Source organism: Mus musculus, chromosome 1, assembly GCF_000001635.26.
Source record: "Mus musculus strain C57BL/6J chromosome 1, GRCm38.p6 C57BL/6J".
Taxonomy (NCBI): Eukaryota; Metazoa; Chordata; class Mammalia; order Rodentia; family Muridae; genus Mus; species Mus musculus.
The window spans coordinates 64,946,716-64,967,834 of record NC_000067.6 but is presented as its reverse complement, the minus strand read 5'-3'; the positions used below and the strand labels follow the sequence as shown (position 1 = coordinate 64,967,834).

General features: G+C 43.4%; 1 protein-coding gene and 1 long non-coding RNA gene across 3 annotated transcripts in view; one reads left to right on the top strand and one right to left on the bottom strand.

Moving 5' to 3' along the window:
• Positions 1–233: 233 nt before the first annotated feature.
• Gm51627 (predicted gene, 51627) lies at positions 234–11,256 on the bottom strand. Its single transcript, NR_165472.1, has 3 exons — positions 11,008–11,256; positions 6,015–7,514; positions 234–910 (listed from the first exon to the last, which is right to left on the bottom strand). It is a non-coding gene; the product is annotated as a predicted gene, 51627 (long non-coding RNA).
• The window catches only part of Plekhm3 (pleckstrin homology domain containing, family M, member 3), a 167,705-nt gene continuing 157,596 nt past the window's right edge, over positions 11,011–21,119 (top strand). The window contains exon 1 of one of the 2 annotated variants that reach the window (NM_001039493.1): positions 11,011–11,140. The gene's annotated coding sequence lies outside the window, so the exon portion shown is untranslated. Of the gene's footprint in view, positions 11,221–21,119 lie in introns of both variants that reach the window. The other variant, XM_006495982.2, reaches the window with a different exon arrangement.

Sequence of the window (21,119 nt, the reverse complement as noted above, 5' to 3'; positions counted from 1 at the left end):
TGGTACTTTGTTTTATTTTAGTTTGCTTGGGAGGGGGGCGTTCTGAAAATCAAAATCAGGGCCTTACACTTGCTAGGCAATCACTCTACCTCTGAGCAACACACCTAATTCTACTATTTTACCTTAATTTAGCCTTACTTACCTTTACTATTTCATCTTAGCTGTTGTTTGAGGGTAAAAAGCAGCACTAGCGGTGAAATCCAAGGCCTTGTGCATATCAAGCACAAGTTGAGTCTTTATCAACCTTTTATTGAGTTGGTTTACTAGGTACCTTGGTAAATGGCATGTAACATTTAAACATAAATATTACAGAGCATCTGCCCTTTGGGAGACACAGAAGGGATATAGTGACACTGTTTGTCAATTACACCCCAGTAAACCTGGAATAAATACATAGAAAATGGCTAGTAACCAGGGGTGTTTTTAAAAAAGTGTATCTGGATTATTGTTGGGAGCCGCGCCCACATTCGCCGTTACAAGATGGCGCTGACAGCTGTGTTCTAAGTGGTAAACAAATAATCTGCGCATGTGCCGAGGGTGGTTCTTCACTCCATGTGCTCTGCCTTCCCCGTGACGTCAACTCGGCCGATGGGCTGCAGCCAATCAGGGAGTGACACGTCCTAGGCGAAGGAGAATTCTCTTTAATAGGGACGGGGTTTCGTTTTCTCTCTCTCTTGCTTCTCGCTCGCTCTTGCTTCTTGCACTCTGGCTCCTGAAGATGTAAGCAATAAAGCCTTGCCGCAGAAGATTCTGGTCTGTGGTGTTCTTCCTGGCCGGTCGTGAGAACGCGTCTAATAACAATTGGTGCCGAATTCCGGGACGAGAAAAAACTCGGGACTGGCGCAAGGAAGATCCCTCATTCCAGAACCAGAACTGCGGGTCGCGGTAATAAAGGTTCCCGTAAAGCAGACTGTTAAGAAGGATTCAACTGTATGAATTCAGAACTTTTCAGCTGGGGAACGAGAGTACCAGTGAGTACAGCTTTACGAGGTAAGTCTGATCTTGAACTTTCTAAGGAAATTCAAGACAGTCTATCAGAAGTAAAGTGGAATATGTTTGGCCTTGAATTTTTTCTGGTGTTAGGAGCCCTTTTGTTCCTTTTCACATGTTATCAAGTGATTAAGATAGGGCTGAAAATTCTAGAGGAAATTCAGGACAAGCTATCAGAAGTAAAGCGGGGAGAGAGAGTAGGAGCAAAGAGAAAATATGGTACACAAAATAAGTATACAGGCCTTTCCAAGGGTCTTGAACCCGAGGAAAAGTTAAGGTTAGGTAGGAATACCTGGAGAGAGATTAGAAGAAAAAGAGGAAAAAGGGAAAAGAAGACAGATCAATTAGCGGAGGTCTCTAGGAAAAGGAGCCTGTGCTCATCGCTGGATGGGCTCGGGGAGCCAGCTCTTAGTAGCTCTGAAGCAGATGAAGAATTCTCCTCTGAGGAAACAGACTGGGAGGAAGAAGCAGCCCATTACCAGCCAGCTAATTGGTCAAGAAAAAAGCCAAAAGCGGCTGGCGAAGGCCAGTTTGCTGATTGGCCTCAGGGCAGTCGGCTTCAAGGTCCGCCCTATGCGGAGTCCCCGCCCTGCGTAGTGCGTCAGCCCTGCGCAGAGAGGCAGTGCGCAGACTCATTCATTCCCAGAGAGGAACAAAGGAAAATACAACAGGCATTTCCAGTCTTTGAAGGAGCCGAGGGTGGGCGTGTCCACGCTCCGGTAGAATACTTACAAATTAAAGAAATTGCCGAGTCGGTCCGTAAATACGGAACCAATGCTAATTTTACCTTGGTGCAGTTAGACAGGCTTGCCGGCATGGCACTAACTCCTGCTGACTGGCAAACGGTTGTAAAAGCCGCTCTCCCTAGTATGGGCAAATATATGGAATGGAGAGCGCTTTGGCACGAAGCTGCACAAGCGCAGGCCCGAGCAAACGCAGCTGCTTTGACTCCAGAGCAGAGAGATTGGACTTTTGACTTGTTAACGGGTCAGGGAGCTTATTCTGCTGATCAGACAAACTACCATTGGGGAGCTTATGCCCAGATTTCTTCCACGGCTATTAGGGCCTGGAAGGCGCTCTCTCGAGCAGGTGAAACCACTGGTCAGTTAACAAAGATAATCCAGGGACCTCAGGAATCCTTCTCAGATTTTGTGGCCAGAATGACAGAGGCAGCAGAGCGTATTTTTGGAGAGTCAGAGCAAGCTGCGCCTCTGATAGAACAGCTAATCTATGAGCAAGCCACAAAGGAGTGCCGAGCGGCCATAGCCCCAAGAAAGAACAAAGGCTTACAAGACTGGCTCAGGGTCTGTCGAGAGCTTGGGGGACCTCTCACCAATGCAGGCTTAGCGGCCGCCATCCTCCAATCTCAGAACCGCTCCATGAGCAGAAATGATCAGAGGACATGTTTTAATTGCGGAAAGCCTGGGCATTTTAAGAAAGATTGCAGAGCTCCAGATAAACAGGGAGGGACTCTCACTCTTTGCTCTAAGTGTGGCAAGGGTTATCATAGAGCTGACCAGTGTCGCTCTGTGAGGGATATAAAGGGCAGAGTCCTTCCCCCACCTGATAGTCAATCAACTGATGTGCCAAAAAACGGGTCATCGGGCCCTCGGTCCCAGGGCCCTCAAAGATATGGGAACCGGTTTGTCAGGACCCAGGAAGCAGTCAGAGAGGCGACCCAGGAAGACCCACAAGGGTGGACCTGCGTGCCGCCTCCGACTTCCTATTAATGCCTCAAATGAGTATTCAGCCGGTGCCAGTGGAGCCTATACCATCCTTGCCCCCGGGAACCATGGGCCTTATTCTCGGCCGGGGTTCACTCACCTTGCAGGGCTTAGTAGTCCACCCTGGAGTTATGGATTGTCAACATTCCCCTGAAATACAGGTCCTGTGCTCAAGCCCTAAAGGCGTTTTTTCTATTAGTAAAGGAGATAGGATAGCTCAGCTGCTGCTCCTCCCTGATAATACCAGGGAAAAATCTGCAGGACCTGAGATAAAGAAAATGGGCTCCTCAGGAAATGATTCTGCCTATTTGGTTGTATCTTTAAATGATAGACCTAAGCTCCGCCTTAAGATTAATGGAAAAGAGTTTGAAGGCATCCTTGATACCGGAGCAGATAAAAGTATAATCTCTACACATTGGTGGCCCAAAGCATGGCCCACCACAGAGTCATCTCATTCATTACAGGGCCTAGGTTATCAATCATGTCCCACTATAAGCTCCATTGCCTTGACGTGGGAATCCTCTGAAGGACAGCAAGGGAAATTCATACCTTATGTGCTCCCACTCCCGGTTAACCTCTGGGGAAGGGATATTATGCAGCATTTGGGCCTTATTTTGTCCAATGAAAACGCCCCATCGGGAGGGTATTCAACTAAAGCAAAAAATATCATGGCAAAGATGGGTTATAAAGAAGGAAAAGGGTTAGGACATCAAGAACAGGGAAGGATAGAGCCCATCTCACCTAATGGAAACCAAGACAGACAGGGTCTGGGTTTTCCTTAGCGGCCATTGGGGCAGCACGACCCATACCATGGAAAACAGGGGACCCAGTGTGGGTTCCTCAATGGCACCTATCCTCTGAAAAACTAGAAGCTGTGATTCAACTGGTAGAGGAACAATTAAAACTAGGCCATATTGAACCCTCTACCTCACCTTGGAATACTCCAATTTTTGTAATTAAGAAAAAGTCAGGAAAGTGGAGACTGCTCCATGACCTCAGAGCCATTAATGAGCAAATGAACTTATTTGGCCCAGTACAGAGGGGTCTCCCTGTACTTTCCGCCTTACCACGTGGCTGGAATTTAATTATTATAGATATTAAAGATTGTTTCTTTTCTATACCTTTGTGTCCAAGAGATAGGCCCAGATTTGCCTTTACCATCCCCTCTATTAATCACATGGAACCTGATAAGAGGTATCAATGGAAGGTCTTACCACAGGGAATGTCCAATAGTCCTACAATGTGCCAACTTTATGTACAAGAAGCTCTTTTGCCAGTGAGGGAACAATTCCCCTCTTTAATTTTGCTCCTTTACATGGATGACATCCTCCTGTGCCATAAAGACCTTACCATGCTACAAAAGGCATATCCTTTTCTACTTAAAACTTTAAGTCAGTGGGGTTTACAGATAGCCACAGAAAAGGTCCAAATTTCTGATACAGGACAATTCTTGGGCTCTGTGGTGTCCCCAGATAAGATTGTGCCCCAAAAGGTAGAGATAAGAAGAGATCACCTCCATACCTTAAATGATTTTCAAAAGCTGTTGGGAGATATTAATTGGCTCAGACCTTTTTTAAAGATTCCTTCCGCTGAGTTAAGGCCTTTGTTTAGTATTTTAGAAGGAGATCCTCATATCTCCTCCCCTAGGACTCTTACTCTAGCTGCTAACCAGGCCTTACAAAAGGTGGAAAAAGCCTTACAGAATGCACAATTACAACGTATTGAGGATTCGCAGCCTTTCAGTTTGTGTGTCTTTAAGACAGCACAATTGCCAACTGCAGTTTTGTGGCAGAATGGGCCATTGTTGTGGATCCATCCAAACGTATCCCCAGCTAAAATAATAGATTGGTATCCTGATGCAATTGCACAGCTTGCCCTTAAAGGCCTAAAAGCAGCAATCACCCACTTTGGGCAAAGTCCATATCTTTTAATTGTACCTTATACCGCTGCACAGGTTCAAACCTTGGCAGCCACATCTAATGATTGGGCAGTTTTAGTTACCTCCTTTTCAGGAAAAATAGATAACCATTATCCAAAACATCCAATCTTACAGTTTGCCCAAAATCAATCTGTTGTGTTTCCACAAATAACAGTAAGAAACCCACTTAAAAATGGGATTGTGGTATATACTGATGGATCAAAAACTGGCATAGGTGCCTATGTGGCTAATGGTAAAGTGGTATCCAAACAGTATAATGAAAATTCACCTCAAGTGGTAGAATGTTTAGTGGTCTTAGAAGTTTTAAAAACCTTTTTAGAACCCCTTAATATTGTGTCAGATTCCTGTTATGTGGTTAATGCAGTAAATCTTTTAGAAGTGGCTGGAGTGATTAAGCCTTCCAGTAGAGTTGCCAATATTTTTCAGCAGATACAATTAGTTTTGTTATCTAGAAGGTTTCCTGTTTATATTACTCATGTTAGAGCCCATTCAGGCCTACCTGGCCCCATGGCTCTGGGAAATGATTTGGCAGATAAGGCCACTAAAGTGATGGCTGCTGCCCTATCATCCCCGGTAGAGGCTGCAAGAAATTTTCATAACAATTTTCATGTGACGGCTGAAACATTACGCAGTCGTTTCTCCTTGACAAGAAAAGAAGCCCGTGACATTGTTACTCAATGTCAAAGCTGCTGTGAGTTCTTGCCAGTTCCTCATGTGGGAATTAACCCACGCGGTATTCGACCTCTACAGGTCTGGCAAATGGATGTTACACATGTTTCTTCCTTTGGAAAACTTCAATATCTCCATGTGTCCATTGACACATGTTCTGGCATCATGTTTGCCTCTCCGTTAACCGGAGAAAAAGCCTCACATGTGATTCAACATTGCCTTGAGGCATGGAGTGCTTGGGGGAAACCCAGACTCCTTAAGACTGATAATGGACCAGCTTATACGTCTCAAAAATTCCAACAGTTCTGCCGTCAGATGGACGTGACCCACCTGACTGGACTTCCATACAACCCTCAAGGACAGGGTATTGTTGAGCGTGCGCATCGCACCCTCAAAGCCTATCTTATAAAACAGAAGAGGGGAACTTTTGAGGAGACTGTACCCCGAGCACCAAGAGTGTCTGTGTCTATGGCACTCTTTACACTCAATTTTTTAAATATTGATGCTCATGGCCATACTGCGGCTGAACGTCATTGTTCAGAGCCAGATAGGCCCAATGAGATGGTTAAATGGAAAAATGTCCTTGATAATAAATGGTATGGCCCGGATCCTATTTTGATAAGATCCAGGGGAGCTATCTGTGTTTTCCCACAGAATGAAGACAACCCATTTTGGTTACCAGAAAGACTCACCCGAAAAATCCAGACTGACCAAGGGAATACTAATGTCCCTCGTCTTGGTGATGTCCAGGGCGTCAATAATAAAGAGAGAGCAGCGTTGGGGGATAATGTCGACATTTCCACTCCCAATGACGGTGATGTATAATGCTCAAGTATTCTCCTGCCTTTTTACCACTAACTGGGAACTGGGTTTGGCCTTGATTCAGACAGCCTTGGCTCTGTCTGGACAGGTCCAGACGACTGACACCATTAACACTTTGTCAGCCTCAGTGACTACAGTCATAGATAAACAGGCCTCAGCTAATGTCAAGATACAGAGAGGTCTCATGCTGGTTAATCAACTCATAGATCTTGTCCAGATACAACTAGATGTATTATGACAAATAACTCAGCAGGGATGTGAACAAAAGTTTCCGGGATTGTGTGTTATTTCCATTCAGTATGTTAAATTTACTAGGGCAGCTAAATTGTCAAAAAGTCTTTTTCAGTATATGTTACAGAATTGGATGGCTGAATTTGAACAGATCCTTCGGGAATTGAGACTTCAGGTCAACTCCACGCGCTTGGACCTGTCGCTGACCAAAGGATTACCCAATTGGATCTCCTCAGCATTTTCTTTCTTTAAAAAATGGGTGGGATTAATATTATTTGGAGATACACTTTGCTGTGGATTAGTGTTGCTTCTTTGATTGGTCTGTAAGCTTAAGGCCCAAACTAGGAGAGACAAGGTGGTTATTGCCCAGGCGCTTGCAGCTCTAGAACATAGTGCTCCCCCTGATATATGGTTATCTATGCTTAGGCAATAGGTCGCTGGCCACTCAGCTCTTATATCTCACGAGGCTAGACTCATTGCACGGGATAGAGTGAGTGTGCTTCAGCAGCCCGAGAGAGTTGCACGGCTAAGCACTGCAATGGAGAGGCTCTGCGGCATATATGAGCCTATTCTAGGGAGACATGTCATCTTTCATGAAGGTTCAGTGTCCTAGTTCCCTTCCCCCAGGCAAAACGACACGGGAGCAGGTCAGGGTTGCTCTGGGTAAAAGCCTGTGAGCCTAAGAGCTAATCCTGTACATGGCTCCTTTACCTACACACTGGGGATTTGACCTCTATCTCCACTCTCATTAATATGGGTGGCCTATTTGCTCTTATTAAAAGAAAAGGGGGAGATGTTGGGAGCCGCGCCCACATTCGCCGTTACAAGATGGCGCTGACAGCTGTGTTCTAAGTGGTAAACAAATAATCTGCGCATGTGCCGAGGGTGGTTCTTCACTCCATGTGCTCTGCCTTCCCCGTGACGTCAACTCGGCCGATGGGCTGCAGCCAATCAGGGAGTGACACGTCCTAGGCGAAGGAGAATTCTCTTTAATAGGGACGGGGTTTCGTTTTCTCTCTCTCTTGCTTCTCGCTCGCTCTTGCTTCTTGCACTCTGGCTCCTGAAGATGTAAGCAATAAAGCCTTGCCGCAGAAGATTCTGGTCTGTGGTGTTCTTCCTGGCCGGTCGTGAGAACGCGTCTAATAACAGATTATGTGAAGAAAGAAGTATATGCTGGAGATACGCCAGGAAAGGCGGTCTATCAGTTACACTTCTACTTATAAATGAGCAAGCACAGGTTCAATCAGTGACATAGAGTAAGGTTAGTTCAGACAGAAGGAGATTTGGGGGGCTCAGGTAAGGCTTTTTTCTTGGCTTCCCACTCTCTTCAACCCCAAGTCTCCATTGAGCTACTCCTACTCCATCCAACATTCCTTCTTCCTTCCTCAGAGAGACATTCTCTATGAGATAGGAAATCCCGCCACCAAAAACCTCCAACCTGCTTCCTTCCAGCCCTGTGAGCCAATAGGCACGATTTGTTACAAAGTTTCAAATAGGAAATTTTTAGGGAATGGCTCTGTTTAGGTCACATACTATTGTGTTTTGAATGGGAAATGGCCCCCTCCCCGTAGGCTCATGTATTTAAACACCTAGTCCACAGTTGAAGGAAGGATGTGAGGTGGGTCCTGCTTGAGGAAGTGGGTCAGTGGAGGTGGGTCTTAAGGTTTCTTGGCCCAGCCCCATTTACTGTCCTCTCTCTCACTTACTGCATATACAATGTGGCTGTCTCTCTCATTCTTCCCTGCCAGTCTAGACTGTATTCCCTTGAACTACAGGACCAAACAAACCCTTTTCCCTCTAAAATTACTTTTTGTCATATATCTGCCCATAGCAAAGTAACTTACACAAATGCCCGTCCTTGGATCAACCACCATGACCGAGAGGAAGATACCATAGAGAGTAGGATGTGCTTAGCATTTCCTACATACTTACATTGTGATTTGGAGGTAGGCACAAGCTTCCTAAGTGAGTATGAGTGCCAACTAAAGGGAAAACGAAGCATCTATCTCCAAGTAAATGGCAGTGGGTAGAGAGGTATGCAGTCTGAACTCTCCCTGCTAGTATATGGAAGGCCACTACAAGTCTTTAAATAAGAAAGTAGCTGTGGACAATGGTTATATTAGATGAACCTAGGCATTTCTATTCTCTATTAAAATGTTTCTGATTGCGGGGCATGGTGGCGCACGCCTTTAATCCCAGCACTTGGGAGGCAGAGACAGGTGGATTTCTGAGTTCAAGGCCAGCCTGGTCTACAAAGTGAGTTCCAGGACAGCCAAGACTATACAGAGAAACACTGTCTTGAAAAACCAAAAAAAAAAAAAAAAAAAAAAAAAAAAAATGTTTCTGATTGCTCAAAGAGAAGCCTTTCTGGATGATAGCATAAAACGTAGGTAAACATAGTGACCCTAATGCAAATTGTAAACTAACCATTCACCTGCAGAGGTTCATAGATGATAATGAATGTCCTATTGTGATGCAGGATGCTCGGATGTAGGGAGGTGGTTCATATGCAGTGGCAAGAAGTCTGTGAGGACTCTTCTGAGAACCTAAAACTTCTCTAAAAACACAGTCTATTAACATAGTGACAAAGGCAGCAGCTGACTGCCTTTTGAGTGCTGATGTGAATGTAACTATTTTGAATTTAAAAGAACAAAATATTCCCAGATGTTGACTAGCCCAGAAGTCAACAGCTTCTCAGATGGAATTATTGGATTCCTGTGTTAGTGATCAGAAGTAAATTCAGTCATTTCACAAACATAGATTTAAAGACAATAAATGTTTGGGTTTGTTTTCTTAAATCTAAGTTGTTACACTCTGAATTTGCTTTCAGTAATGAAGTTCCAGTACAGATGATGCTGGAATCATCTTTTTTTAAACAAGGGTAAAAATCGTAACTACTTTATTGTGTTTCTTGTTTCAGTGTCTTTTAGTCTCCTGACTACGGACTATATTTGGAATTTTATATAGTAAATATTTGGGAAGCTATATGTTATGAATTTGTGTTTTAGTTAGACAAACATATCTCTACTTCTGTCCTAGTCAGAATTTTCATTGCTGTGAAGAGATACCATGACCAAGGCAACTCTTTTTTTTTTTTTTTTTTTTTTTTTTTTTTTGGTTTTTTTCAAGACAGGGTTTCTCTGTATAGCCCTGGCTGTCCTGGAACTCACTTTGTAGACCAGGCTGACCTCGAACTCAGAAATGCTGACCTCGAACTCAGAAATCCGCCTGCCTCTGTCTCCCAAGTACTGGGATTAAAGGTGTGTGCCACCACGCCCGGCCCAAGGCAACTCTCATAAAGACAAACATTTAATTGGGGGCTGGCTTAACAGCTTCAAAAGTTCAGTCCATTATTATTATGGCAGGAACTTTGCAGTGTACAGGCAAGTGCTGGAAGACCCAAGAGTTCGACATCTAGATGCCAAGACAACCAGAAGGAGACAGTCTACTTCAGGCAGCTGGGAGGAGGCTCTGATTCCATACTGGGCAGAGCTTAATATACCTATACCTTAGTATACAGCAATCTCAAAGCCGGCTTAAGTAGCAGTCACTTCCTCCAACAAGAATGTACCTACTCCAATAAGGTCACACCTCTGATAGTGCCATTCCTTATGGCCAAGCATTGAAACATGAGTCTATGGGAGCCAAATCTATTCAACCAATCACAATTTGATTCTGTACTTTTTAAAGATTTGACTTTCAAAAAAAATATTATATATCCTGTTGAGTCCTAATTCTCTCCATTTTTAAACAGAATATGGATACTGGTCATTGACTTACACGCGTTTGTTTGTGCTTTGTTTGCTTTTGTTGTTGTTTTGTTTTGGAACTCACTCTGTAGACAAGGGTGGAGGGGCTCAGACTCACAGAGATCCACCTGCTTCTGCCTCCTGAGTGCTGGGATTAAAGGTTTGTGACACCACTGCTTGGCTTGCTTTTGCTTTTGAGACAAAGCCTGTAGCTCTGGTTGGCCCGGAACTCTCTGTGTAGACCAGGTTGGCTTCAAACTCACACAGGTTCACTTGCCTGTGCCTCCTCAGTGCCAGTGCTGGGATTAAAAGTGTGTGCTACCCCGCCCCCGCCCCTCTCTTACTAAGCTTAATTGAAAAAAAAAAAAAAAAAAAAAACCGACTAAGAAGTATGCTGTGATGGCAAATTAAGACTGAAAACTGAAAGGAAGATTCATCCAACCGGAACTGCACGTCTTTGCAAAGTGGCTGGTTACCAGCAGACCTCAGGAGAGGTGACTTCTTGCCCTTCCCTAAGCCCTAGCTGCTAGACTAGGAATCCACAGCCAGGTTAGAGACATTTCCCCTCAACCACATCCTTTAAAACCGTGAACCTAACTAAAGATGAAAAGCAGTTCGTGCACCTATCCAAAGATGACAAGCAGTTCATTCCTATGTTTGGAAAGCATTATTTCTGAGAAATTCTCTTATTCTTAGCAACTGCTGCTAGCTGGCCCTGCCCTGGTAGGTTCCAAGTGACAGTTTTAACTGCAAACATCCTCGGTCTTGGGAAGAACGTGGAAGGGACCAAGCCTGGGATAAAGGCTGTAAAGCAAACAATAAGATAAGGAGGTCAGGCCCCGCCCGACCGCCTGCTCCTCCCGTAGGAGGGACCGGTCCTCACCGGCTGGAACTCTGTGTAATCGGATCCTGTTGCCGGGCTGCCGCGGGGAAGCTTTTGGGCGTGGGACCGCGAGAAGCCGCTTGTAAACAGAGCCGGGCCGGGATGGTCGGCAGCTGGAGCGCAGTCGCTGGCGGTGAGGAGGGCGGGCTGCCCGGGTCGGGGTCCTGCCGGGGGTCGGCTGCAGGCCGCAGGGGAGAAGGGACCAGAGCCGCGGTGAGCATCCTCCTCACGGCGGCCTTGGGCGGGGAGGGGGACGGGATGACGCATCCCCGGAGCTCCCCGGGGTCGCCGGGGTTCTTCCCACGCACCGCTTTCTGTTGTATTTCGCGCTGGGGATAGCACTTCATTTGTGGGTGGCTAAGTGAGGAGGAAGACATGACCTGGTGTTTATTTTTTGTGAATCAAGTAACGCAAATTAGAAAGTAGTTGAATAAGGTGATCCTGTTTCTGCGTTGTTTTTAGTAACCCCTCCCCAGCGATCATAGAAACCAAACCCCAGTAGAGCTTTTAGCCCCAGAGAAACGCTACGTTTGTTCTTTCTATTGACTGAGCCCATTTTGAATGTATAGTAAATGACAGTACAGGACTAATGATAGATTGGTCTTGTATGAAAAGCTTATTAAGCTAGAAAACAAAAACAAAACAAACAAAACAAGATAAGGAGTCCTCAGGCCCTTAAGCTGGAAAAAAAATTCTGATTTCAGAAGACAAATAGAGGCTGGGCTTATATGTATAGTTTGCAAAGCAAGGCGCCTTTACAGGTTAAAAAGATTGAGATATATTATTGTAAATGTTATTTAGTTCCTCCCCTTTTTTTCTTTGATCCATGGAACTAGAAAGAAACTTCTGGGTTTTTCCTGTAAAATATTTTCAACAAATCATAATAAATTGTGACTTGTACTTATACAGCATTATAGAATAGTACACGTTATAAGTGGTTGCTTAAAACACCAAGTAGTTTTTATTTCATTTACTTAAAGAAATACCATAGCAAAAATGAGGTCTTTAAAAGGTCAATATACATGTGTTACCTTGGTAACATAATCTAACTTCACTAGGAGTCAAGTATTAGGTTAAATTGACACGAAGTGTGTAAATGTCATGTACCAAGAAATAACATCAATAACTTGTGTGTTTGTCTTTATAGTAAGTACTTTAACAATGCTATTGTTCTGGCAAGATCCTGAAAGCTTACTTCAGCTTAAATTCTTGTTTGGTCACTTTCTCATTTCGTCATCCTGGAAAGTTTACTCAATTTAGCTGTTTCCTAATCTGTAGAATGGGAATAATAGCCACCTCATCAAAGATTCAATGAGTTATTAAATATGTATGTTTTTTTTGAGAGAGTCTCTCTATGTAACCCTGTTTAGCCTGGAAATTGCTATGTAGATTAGGCTGGTCTTGAATTCACAGAGATCCACCTGCCTCTGCTGGAATTAAAGGCATGTGCCACTTGATGTTTTTAAAGCCCCTGGAACAGTACCTAGAATAAGTGTTTGATGAGTATATCAAATTAAAATATTCCACTACTGAAAAGCAGATGAATAATTGTCAAGTGTTCGGGAAGGCGTGGAGGGGGGAGTTCTTTTTTTTGTTTGTTTGTTTGTTTGTTTTTGTTTGTTTTGTTTTTTTTTTTTGGTTTTTCGAGACAGGGTTTCTCTGTATAGCCCTGGCTGTCCTGGAACTCACTTTGTAGACCAGGCTGGCCTCAAAGTCAGAAATCCGCCTGCCTCTGCCTCCCAAGTGCTGGGATTAAAGGCGTGTGCCACCACGCCCGGCATGAGGGGGAAGTTCTTGTTGAATGGGTGGACTGCAAGATGAAAGACCAGTGGGGGTTGGGCTGCATGACAATGCTTGGCTTAGTGGTTACCATGGTAAATTTTATGTTTTGAGTATTTTGCCACAATTAAAATGGCTCAGGTATCAGTGTTCACAACATTATATGCTCAGAATTCTTTATTGCCACACAGCAGCCTCACTCACGCTTGCCTTTAGTGCTGTGACAGTACGATGGCTTGTGGTGTTTTATTTGGTAGATTCACGCACTGGAGGTTTATCAGAAAACCTGCAGACACATTGTTAATTTGACACCCAAGACTCTGGGACAGGCATAGCTCCATCACGACCTTCTGCTAACTTTGTTTTTGTGTTTTCCTCTAATCCTCACAACCATCACAGAAGTCATGTCTACCTGACTATGTATGTTATAGTACATGACACACTTGAGATTAGAGTGGAGAGGTTGTCAAGGTGGATCTAATTGAAGAGTTCCCATAAAAGTGTAGAGCTTTCTATGACTGGGAAATCAAGAAGACTCAACATACTGTAGCTGATTTGAAGATGGACGATATCATTGCTGAGGACTCTAGGTAGCCTTGAGGAATTTGGAAGGTGTAAAACTACCAAGAGTGGCCCCCTGGCTGACAACCAACAGGAAGTTACCAAAACCAGGATTTTTGTCAACAATCCAGATGACTTTGAATTTGGACTATTTACCAGAATTTCTAGATAAGAGTCCAGCCCACCTGAGCCAACACCTTAGTGACTATGAGATAAGAAGTATTTTTAAAAAGCAACTTAGTGTAAAAATTTGTTGTGTCATAATAGAAAAGTAAAATAGAATCTAGCAGAAAATGGACAAAAAACTTAAGCACACTATTATTATGGAATATTCTCAAGGCCTCTGTGTTAAAGCCTCGGTCTCTTTAGAGGCATTTTGAAAGGATGGGACTTATGAGCACTAGAAGTCAAGAGGTCAACCCAAGGGGGTTGTGGGGCTCTGGGTCCTTCTGTTCTGTCATTTTGCTTGGTGCCTCATAACTGAAGGGCTTTTGCTCTGCTGCGCACACGGACCCTGGTGTGGCCCTGCCACAGTCCCCAATACAATGGGACCAGCTGGTCATAAAGTGAAAGCTCAGAAACTGTGAGGCAAAATGAACCCTTTGCAAGCTCATTACTGTGGGACTTCCCATATAGCCATAGGAGGGAACTGGAATCAAATAGCTAATATATTAACTTGAGTTCTTTCTGTTAATCAAAGGCGCGAACATGGAAACAACAGGCAAGACTTTTCCAGCTCCCAAAGCACTCTAGCTCTCAAAGAGCTTTAATTGTCACGTCAAGCAGTGTGTCATGGAGCAGACGTTCTCAAATGCCACGAGAGGCAGACAGTGCAGCCTTTCTGAAAAACAGTGACTGAGTGTGTAAAATGTCTCAGCAGTGCTCCTACCCTTTGACTTAGCAATTCTTCCTTTAGAAGTCCAAAGGAACTTGTGAGAACAGTTACGTTCATCATGATGCTGAGTGTGCCTTTGTAAAGAACAGACTGGCAATATTATAGATGCCCAGTAACAGGGGAGCAGTCACATTATGGTGCCATCAAAAGACATGACATAATGCAAATATCAAAAAGATATTTATGAAGGGTTTTAACAGTGGAGAGGTTTCAGGCATTGCTAAGTGGGGGAAAGACAATAGAGAACTGTATTTGCGGTATGCTTTCTTTTCCTCTTTCTTGTCTTTTTCTTCTTTGTTATACAGGGCTTCCCCCCCCCCCACCCCCGTTAGAGGGTAAATAAGAATTGTTTATTTTGCCTTTATTTTCAAAACCTGAACAATGTGTAGTACTTTTTTTTTATAACCATGAAGTTCAATAAATGTTTCAAAGTTGTCTACATTATAGTGAATGCATTTTGAATCTAAAACCCTGCACTAACAATGAGAACAATAAATTCACAACTAATATAGGTACAAAACAGAGAGAAACTTTCTAAAAACATTGAGGTAGAAAACAGAATACTGGGCTGGTGTGATGGCTCAGTGGGTAAGAGTACCCGACTGCTCTTCCAAAGGTCGTGTTCAAGTCCCAGCAACCACATGGTGGCTCACAACCATCCGTAACGAGATCTGACGCCCTCATCTGGTGTGTCTGAAGACAGCTACAGTGTACTTACATATAATAAATAAATAAATCTTAAAAAAAAAAGAAAAGAAAACAGAATATTGCCCACACAAGGTTTCTCAGTAGTGTGATCAGTGCAGACTTCTGTTGGAAGAGCACTCTTATTCCTTTTTTCTTATTCTCTTTTCCTTTCCTTTTATAATTTTAATTAATTTTTGTCTAAGAAATGGTCTCATGATAGAGCCTAGGTAGGCCTGGAACTTGTGTAGCCCAGGTTAGCTTTGGACTAGTAGACTTGTTTACAGCCAGTCTGTCCTGAATTCTCATTTTATCTGAGCTAGTGAGCTTCCTACCTGGGCCTCCGGAGTGCTGTGATTATAGGCATGTGTTGCCGCCACATCTAGCTAAAAGCTCTTGTTTTCTTTAAGATGAATGCGTTTAGATGTTAGGTTAACAACCCTCTTCCCCTCCCCCTTGTTTATGTGTACAGCTAAGAAATAAGGGACTGAGGAATATGTAATTATTTGACAGAAAGGAAAAAGAAGAGCTTGTTATTAGGACCAGAAAAACCAAGCTAGATAGAGGCCAGCACCACTAGCTGTAAGCAGCCAAGGCTTATGAGTATTGAATATTTATTTGCAGATGCAAGGTGATCTCAGTATGTAGCCCTTTCAAAAGATTTGGAATCAGGTCCTGCATTTACATGTTTACAAAGCAGGCTGAGATTGATACTATTAAACTAGTTTCAGAAGGTCTGATTTCAACCTAGAAAAGATTAGTAATATAGGCCTAGTTTTTAGGGTTCTTCTTTTCTAGACAGTTCCCAGGGGCATCAGGCTATGGCTGTTCCTTCTCTTTTCCCAGTGACTGGCCCCCTCTTCTGTTTCATATCACCCTCACCTACGCCCTCAGAGCAGTATCAAAAATGTCTGTCTTCACAGTGGCTCCTGGCCATTTGCTGGCTTGCATCATAGCAAATATTTACTCCTTGGAAGAAAAGTTATAGAAGAATACCTAGCAAGGAATTGCTGACTTTGTTTTCATTTTTCGTTCAGAGCTGGCATGGTATATGGGTTCTAGAAGCCACACTGTATGCTAGCTTCAAGTGATTCAGAGGACTTAGTAACAAGTGCAATGAAGTGGGTGCCAGTAGCAAAGTCCATATACGATTTGCTCCTATCTCATTGGTACGTGTAGGTAAAAACAAATACTAAAGAACCTCACAGCTTACTTTCCTGCAAACTATGCAGTAAAAACATGATTTGGTCAATGCACATCATTAATCTTGTTGGCAGATGAGTTAGGAGTGAAACAAAACTCAAAGTGAACAGAGAGGCAGTGTTATTGATTGATTGATTGATTGATTGTTGAGATAGAGTATCCCTGTGTAGTCCTCTTAGTTCTAGGACTTTCAATGTCCCAGGCTGGGCTTGGATTCACAGAGATCCTCCTGCTTCTGCCTCCCATGTTCTGGCATTGAAGATGTGCACCACTATGCCCAACTGAGAGGCCATTTTATTGAGATGTCAAGCATATTGCTTTTATTAACATTTTTGTTAATTTGAGCTTGGTTTCAAATTGGATTCCCTAGTTATACACAACATTCATGAGTTAGGCAGGGGCTTATTTCTATCTAGCTATCTTGAGTAGAGTAACCAGTTTATAATTCAGTATAAATTAAAGCTGCCTTGTTCTGTATTATCCAGTGTACTTATAGATAATTAGCTAATTGGGAAGTGGTAGACACACACTCTACTATGTGGTCTGTAGGTGTGAAGATAACTTTGAACAAGATACATAGCCTTGTCTTTAGAAAACCTACCGTTTGTTAGGGAAGACAGAGAAGAAAACAGGCCTCTTTAAAGTAGTGTCTGACCTGATTATTGAGGCAATCAGGACTCTGTAGAGGAACATAAGGGCAGGTTCAAATGGGCCTAGGAAGTCAGGGGAAAACGCAGAAGTCAGCACAGACCTGAAGGCTTAGACGAGGCTGCTGTGGGGTGGGGCACTTTGGGAGAAACCATGCTGGTAGAGGTTTAGGATGGTGGCAGTGGGGGAAAAAAAACACAGCTTCCAGGCAAAGAAAATAGGGAGATTCTAATTCCTGTAAATTCTTTATGACCGGAGATAGAATGGGATTGTGGTAGGAGTGTCCAGGGAAATTTAAGAACTAAGGGCTGGAAGGAAAGTAATGTGAGCTCTTCTGAGTAATGTTTATCCAGAAGGCAGCAGGGTTTTGATTTTAGAAAGCCCACTTGGGTGATAGATTTAGAGAAGTCTACCTGGAAGATGGCTTGTGGTGGTGAATGTACTACGGAGGTAGAGATACTACAATGGGAAGATTTTGCAGAGACAAAGGTCATAGGGCTTGCTAATTTGTATTGGTCACTGGTGACTCAGCTAGAAATGCCAGAGTGGATATTCATCTTTATTAGGGGACAATGTACTTAGCTCTGTAGCAAATGCTTGAAGGAGGCAAGCTGGAGGGTAATTTGCGCATTGTAGGAATTAGGGCACATATTAAAGGCAGTTACATATGCCATCTATCTCAGGAGATGGAGAAGTTCTCCATCTGCCATGTGGATTGTAGCTAAGCCATGAACATAGAGAAGATCCTTAGGGAAGATGCTGCGTAAGACTACAGGGTATTTATCATCTGAGCACAGGAGCAGGAGCGAGGAGCAGTCATAGGCAAAGGAGAAAGGGCAGAGGTGGCAGTGGATTCATGAGTGTCACACAGAGTGGCTATTTGTAAGTTGCACTCCTAGTGGTCAGTCACACCTGTTGGAAGATGGTTCCTAGACTTGGCCATCTAGGGTTGGCCAGTGATCTTTGCATGTGAAGTTCCATCTGGTGCAGAACCACACTGCTTCTTGGAGAATGAATGGGGCGGTAAAAAGTAGAGCCTGAAAGTGTCAAGGTCAAAACGTTTCCAGAAACTTAGATTAGAGAGAAAGGAGGGACATGTATCCTAGATCCGGACAAGCTTAGGAAGCATAGAGAGCCTTACCTACAGTTCTTGGTCAGGACAGCTTTTCCTTTTTGTTTTTATTTGAAGAACTTTTTCCATACAGTATATTTTTGATCATATTCTTTCCTCCTAACTGCTCCCAGATCTTCCTTGTCTCTCTGCCCACCCCCATTTCAACCTTGTGCCCTCTTCTCTGTCTCTGTCTCTCTCAATCCCCAAATCAGAAGACAACAAAAAACCTAGTAAGATAAAAATACCAAAACCAGACAAACAGTGCATAGATAGCAAGCACAGTCACTTTACGTTAGCGAGCTACTCCTGAGTGTGGGGCCCGCCCTGGAATGTGGTCGACCGACATGCCCACGGTGCTCCGCTGGAGGAAGCTGACTTTCCCCTTGCCGGCAGCTGCCAGCTGCACATAGCTTTTTGGTTAGAGGTGAGATTTTGTGTCCACTTCCCCTTCTCTGTGCTGGGATTTTTGTCTGGTTTGAACCTGTGAACATCTTGTGCACCTACCACAGTCTCTGTTGTGTCTGGAAATGTTTCCTTGGAGTCATCCACCACTCTGGCTCTTACAGTCATTCCACCTTTTCCCCCACAGATCTCTGACCTGGAGGGGAGGGATTGGATGAAGACATCCCTTCTAGGGATGACTGCTTCAAAATCTCTCCCTCTCTGCCTGTTGTTCAGTGGGTCTCTATTGATTTCACTCTATTACAAATGGAGGCTCTGCTGTGACTGATCTGCACCTGTCTAAGCTGTTCTGTTAAACCCTGCAGAGAGTGCACCACTGAACCCCGCCAGGTCAAGGCCACGGAGAAGCAGGTGCAGAGAAGCCCCTGCTGCCTTTAACTCTGAAGAAGGAATGCTTGAGTACTTTAAGATTGATTTCCTTCCTTCCTTCCTTCCTTCCTTCCTTCCTTCCTTCCTTCCTTCCTTCCTTCCTTCGTTTTTGTTTTTCAAGACAGGGTTTCTCTGTGTAGCCCTGGCTCTCCTGGAACTCACTCTGTAGACCAGGCTGGCCTCGAACTCAGAAATCCGCCTGCCTCTGCCTCCCGAGTGCTGGGATTAAAGGCGTGCGCCACCACTGCCCGACTACATTAGGACTTTCTATCCAAGCTTCCTAAGCAGATCCCATCCTCATTCTTTCTGTAGTTGCTGGGTGTATAAGAGAAGATCAAAGAGAAGGTAGTAATCTTTTCCTTGGTAATAGAGACCTAAGGGATCCTGTAACCTGCTTTGAGGCTCATAAAGAATAGCATTCTGTTGTTTGATTTGCATCCCCAAACCACCTTTGAAAGTATGACAGGGATCTATATGTTGACAAAGTAGCTCAAGTGAGGCTCAAGAAGATTGTCCCCAATCATATTTTGGGGACAGTGCATAGAAAACATACCCAGCACTTCAGCTTTAAATCTTGTAGCCCAAGTAGGTACCCTTCACTGGAGGATTATGTGTGGTGTCTGTCTTTTTGTTGTTTGAGTGTCAGTGTTAAACATAAAACTGACGTATTAGCCGGGCATGGTGGCACACACCTTTAATCCCAGCACTCAGGAGGCAGAGGCAGGCGGATTTCTGAGTTCGAGGCCAGTCTGGTCTACAAAGTTCCAGGACAGCCAGGGCTACACAGAGAAATCCTGTCTTGAAAAAAACCAAACCAACCAACCAACCAACTAAACAAACAAAAAAACTGACCTATTATCTTCTTTGTAGATTTCAAATAAAACTGAAAGTTATCAGGCAATCTTGTTATTTTGCTTGAACTTCATATATGCATAAGGCTAACTTTGAGGCCGCTTTAAATGGAGTCTATTTTTAAAAATGTTTTAATAGTTAAAATATGCTTGAGTTATCTATAGTAGCATCCAGTTTGAAAGTATTTCTTTTAATTCTCTTGGCAGAAACATTTGTTTGCAAATTTAAGCAAACATTTTTACAAGTGTTTCTATTTATTGGCACAATGAAGTATGATTTCTTAGGGAAACAACAAGAGGTTTGGGCAGTTGGGACTAAACATTTTTAAAAGCACTTGTTTAAGTGAAGTCACAGTTATTATGCCCTTACAGACATTCTGAGTAATGTGTCCAAGCTCATAATGAGACTTGAGGCTAGTTCTTTAGTAGAGAACAACTTTTTACTCTGCTTGTTCAGGGATTTCTCATATACTACTCCCTTGGAAAATTTGCAATGACACAGAAAGATTGTAGAAGTGATTCCCATTTAATCAACCATTTCCCTGGGTATAACAGTTATCAATCAGGTAACTCCCGGGTCATGGGATTAACAAGTAATACAAAGTAAATATTAGTTACAGTTGCTAGTATTTGTTACTGAAATTGGAAACATCATTCATATGAAATATTAGTGTGTTATTTAGGGTCATTAATTGGCTTTGAATTGATATGGGACTGTGCATTTAGTGTTGATTTTAATCAGGCCATATTACCCAAGACAAATAACTTGATCTCTTTAAGTTTCCATTTCCTTGCAAAGTGAAAATAATAATGATATCAGCTCCTAAATAACTTGTTAGGAGGATTTAACCACTCAGTATTCACAAGGAGCTTCGCATAATGTCTGCCCTTTAATACGTATTAAGTGAATATGAGCTATTTATAACTTGTCATTGGTCTCAAGAATTAGAAGAACTAGGCTTTACTTTTCAGCGTTTGTTAAGTCCATCTTCCACCTTTAACCTACATCCCTCTGTATTGAAAGGAACTTCTACAGCATAGTTTTAACTTTTTTTTTTTTCCTTTTTTAAAACAGGGTTTCTTTGTGTAGCCTTTGCTGTCTTGGAACAATCTCTGTAGACCAAGCTGTCCTCAAACTTACTGAGACCCACTGCCTGCCTCCTGATATTAAAGGCAGGCCTCACCACTGCCAGGCTCTCTGCAGGACATTTGTAAAGGGTTTAGTACAGTGGTGGGCAGGACATTCTGATGTTGGGCAGCTTTTTAAGTGTTAGCTCTCACAGGTTTATCACTCAGTACCAGATCCGATCAGCCGAATGTCAGTCAGTCGTATCTATAGAGTTGACACACCATTGGGATTTGTTGTTTATTTGTTGGAATCAGGTTCTGTGGAGTCTGTTTGACCTCAAACTTATTACGTATGCTGTGGAGGCTGGACTTAAGCTCCTGTTCCTCTATACCACGGGGCCCACCCTGCAGAATTGTTTTGAGAAAACCCATTTCACATTAATGGTTCATAATGCAGTTAATTTAAGGGGCTAGGGAG